General features: G+C 30.1%; 1 pseudogene; it reads left to right on the top strand.

Moving 5' to 3' along the window:
• Window positions 1-4,275, top strand: part of LOC106474584 — a 40,882-nt pseudogene that overhangs the window by 22,866 nt on the left and 13,741 nt on the right.

Genomic DNA, 4,275 nt, shown 5'->3' with positions numbered 1-4,275 from the left:
CCAGTGATACAAGAAATGTTTGTTACAGTACAAGATACACCTTGTACTGTAACATTTACTTGTATCACACTGGTGGTCAGTGTATATACAAGAAAATATTTCTTTGAAGTTAACATAGTATGTTTGTTATCAAAATTAAAATAATAGTACATTAAGGGTAAACCTTCTTAGTTTGGTTGTTTATGTTCCATGTGAAGTAAGTTTAGACAACTGACAGTATTAAGAATCATCTAAGTTTTTAGGAGCTAAACAGTTGCATGTAAGAGTATTTGTGAGTTTTGCTAATTGTATCTGTTTTTTTTTTCAAGTATATAAAGTGGTATAACTTGAATGTTCATTATTGCATATATATCAGTTGTTTTATAAAAGCATGATCCCAAGTAGGGGGGGGGGGGCTTATGGGTTTATTATAAAAGTAATGGTCAAGTACCACTATTCAGTCTAGCAAGAAGTAACTCATTTAGGGACAGATAGCTGTCGAGTAGCTTTGAACAAAATCCAACAGACAAATTTTTAATTTTTTTAGAATTCTCTGCATCAAAAACCCTTGATATAAAAATACAGTGAATTTTATAATATAGAATTACAATTTCTTATTCTGAAGGTGGTATTGTTAGAGCAGTTAGAATCGCAAAGGCCTGAACTAATTCAACGAGCTGAAGTGGCAGAAAAAAATTGTGAGGAAGCAGAAAAACTGTTGGAAGCCGCTCAGTTAGACTTGACTAATTCTCGGCAGCTAGTAGATGACTATCAGAATAGATGTTCCCTTCTGGAGAAGAAATACTCCAAAGCCAAGAAGCTCATTCATGAATTCCAGTTAAGGTATACTTTTTAGATGACACATTATTGTTACCTATTTGTATTATCATTTTATAAGTTGTTTGACTGCTGAGAAATTAACAGCTCTCTTGTAAAACAGTTCTATGTTGTTACCTGTTAGAAAAGTAAACCTATTTTAGCTGAAGCTGAGTCCGACCCTGCCAAAACTTATATTTGTGTCTCCTATTCTCACTATTAAACATGAAAAAACAGATGATGCATCAACACTACCAATTGCCTTTAAAAATTAAAACACTAATTTTTCTTGAAGAGAAAATAATTTCAAGAAGATAATGACACCTTCATGAAATGTCGAAGATACTTGGCAAAGAAAGAAAACTCGGGAAATCTCCGGTGAATAGAGTGATTACCACCAGCTCCAGACCATAACGCCATGGAACAAATCTGGTATTTGTAAAATCCATGCTTGACAAAAGTACCAATTGTACTAAAGAAAGCCAGGCTCTTGACACAGCTTCAGGAAAAAAGAAAGTAAATTACACCAGACACTTTGAGGAAATACATAGATACCATTCTACAAAGCTGTTATTGATGCCAAATGTGTCCAAGCTAAATATCAGAAAGTATTTGTGTACAGATTTTATAATAGTAAGATCAATATGAAATAGTTACAAATGAATTTCTGTACCAAACAAACATCTTTTTTGTGTGTAAAGCTCATAAAATTAATTTGGAGATGTTCTAATGAACTTGCAAACTAATCTATGTATTATTTTTATTTCCTTCTTCCTAATAAATAAATGTTTTTTTAATTTTAGAGAACAAGATTTCCTCCATCAAGAAGATTACTATATTCAGCAGCTTCAAGAGAAGGACCAGGAATACAATGCTTTGGTGAAAACACTGAAAGATAGGGTAATCGGTCATTTATAGTTAACGAATCAAAGTTATAAAAGAATGGAGAAAGGTGTAAAACTCGGAACTTAAAATCTACACAAGGATAAGCCTTTTTAATCAGTACAGTGAAACCTCTTCAACATTTCAAAGCTACAAATTTATATAACATATAAAAATGAGATGCTGTATTTGTTGAAGCTACATGATATGTAGAAAATTATTCTAAAATTTTAAGCTATTTCATCTAGTACTTGTTTTTTTTTCCAAAGCAATAAAACAAACTTTACAGCAAATGAACACATAGTGCACTTTTAAACAAATTATATATTTTTTATAATAAAGCAAATAAAATGTAAGATACTAACTATAAAGAAAAGTGGAAAAGGCATACCCTAAAAAAACACACTTGTTGTTAAGATGTTTAGTATACCAATATACAAAATATGGATATACTTGTAAATATTAAACAATTGTATTAACATACATCAGAAGTTTATCGAGAGAATTATATGTGTGTTCTGTCACTGGTTCTATGGATAAGCCTAACATAAATGTAGGCAAATCCCTCTATAATTCTTTTATACAAAGGTGAGTGACCAATAAAAACTAATTTCTCAACATTCATTGTTAAACTTACACCCAACAGTAAATGTCTTGCTCTGTAGCAATAGTTTGTAACAGAAGCAAAGCCTAAAATCTTGCATAAATAATAGTTTTATGTTTTGCTGTATAACAGTAGATTGTAACAGAAGCAAAGCACAAAAACTTGCACAAATAATAGTTTTATGTTTTGCTGTGTAACAATAGATTGTAACAGAAAGCAAAGCCTAAAAACTTGCATAAATAATAGTTTTATGTTTTGCTGTATAACAGTAGATTGTAACAGAACCAAAGCCTAAAAACTTGCATAAATAATGGTTTTATGTTTTGCTGTGTAACAATAGATTGTAACAGAAAGCAAAGCCCAAAAACTTGCATAAATAATAGTTTTATGTTTTGCTGTGTAACAATAGATTGTAACAGAAAGCAAAGCCTAAAAACTTGCATTAATAATGGTTTTATGTTTTGCTGTGTAACAATAGATTGTAACAGAAAGCAAAGTGTAAAAACTTGCATAAATAATGTTTTTATGTTTTGCTGTGTAACAATAGATTGTAGCATAAAAATGCTAGAATATTAGATGGTTTTGTTTTTTCTTTCCTTTATTTATTATTTCAACTGGTTTTGTGACTTCAATAGTACAGAAGATATAAGTTATGGAGGAAGAGAGAAATTGTCTGAAAAACCTATAATTTTTGGGAAAAAATGATAGAATTGAAAAAAAAACTTTTAGATAACCAGGAGCAGAAATTTTTGAAAATTGTTAATGTAACAGAAAATAATTTGCATAAAAATGGAGTACAATTATTAGCAAAAGGATTAAGATTTACTCCAACAAATAAATCCAATGAAATACAACTGGCAGAAGATGTACGTATATTCAGTAGGAAATTAAGACTTAAAGAATTTTTTTATAAAGTTTCAAGTAATGACGAACCTCTAGTAAAATATAAATCTGGTTTAGCCCCATTCAAAGAATAAACCCTGAACTACAATTAATTTGGCAAAAAAATTAATTATATTCTGTTACTGAAAAACAACGGAATAATAATGTGTTTTTAAAGGAACAGAATTCGCTCAAAAAACATGGAAATTATATTTTGATATTTCAAACTGTGGATAAAGATAAAATCTGGGTAACTACGACCCAATGATTTTATAATCAGATGGTTTATGAACATTTAAATGATCCAAAGATTTACTAAAAAATGAGAGGTCTAAATAAATTGAGATGAACAAATTACATTTAAAAAAAAGTAATGAAAGATTTTATTTTGGATTAATTCAAAAATTGAGTATTTTTTATGTACTTCATAAGATCCATAAAACAAAACAGATTAATAAATTATTGTTGGTAACAAGAAGTGAATGTATTTATATTGGGAAACCTCCCAATATTTTGGGAAGACTGATTGTAGGAGGTGATAAAAAATTCCTGAACATTTAAGTGATCTTTTGGACATAACCATAATTATTGTTCTGATTCTTTTTCAAGATGATTTTGAATTTGTTGAAAAATTGCCAAAGAAATTAGAAGAAAATCAGAGTTTTGTTTTTTTAAATGTAGAACATGATTATGTTTAGATGTGGTAGCTCTGTATCCAAGTGTAGAACATGATTATATTTAGATGTGGTAGCTCTGTATCCAAGTGTAGAACATGATTATGTTTACATGTGGTAGCTCTGTATCCAAGTGTAGAACATGATTATATTTAGATGTGGTAGCTCTGTATCCAAGTGTAGAACATGATTATGTTTACATGTGGTAGCTCTGTATCCAAGTGTAGAACATGATCATGTTTAGATGTGGTAGCTCTGCATCCAAGTGTAGAACATGATCATATTTAAATGTGGTAGTTCTGTATCCAAGTGTAGAACATGATCATGTTTAGATGTGGTAGCTCTGCATCCAAGTGTAGAACATGATCATGTTTAGATGTGGTAGCTCTGCATCCAAGTGTAGAACATGATCATGTTTAGATGTGGTAGCTCTGCATC

The sequence above is a fragment of the Limulus polyphemus genome, unplaced genomic scaffold, assembly GCF_000517525.1.
Source record: "Limulus polyphemus unplaced genomic scaffold, Limulus_polyphemus-2.1.2 Scaffold7403, whole genome shotgun sequence".
NCBI classification, from domain to species: domain Eukaryota; kingdom Metazoa; phylum Arthropoda; class Merostomata; order Xiphosura; family Limulidae; genus Limulus; species Limulus polyphemus.
Note: the sequence above shows the minus strand (reverse complement) of the source record. Positions and strands in the feature narration are given on the sequence as shown.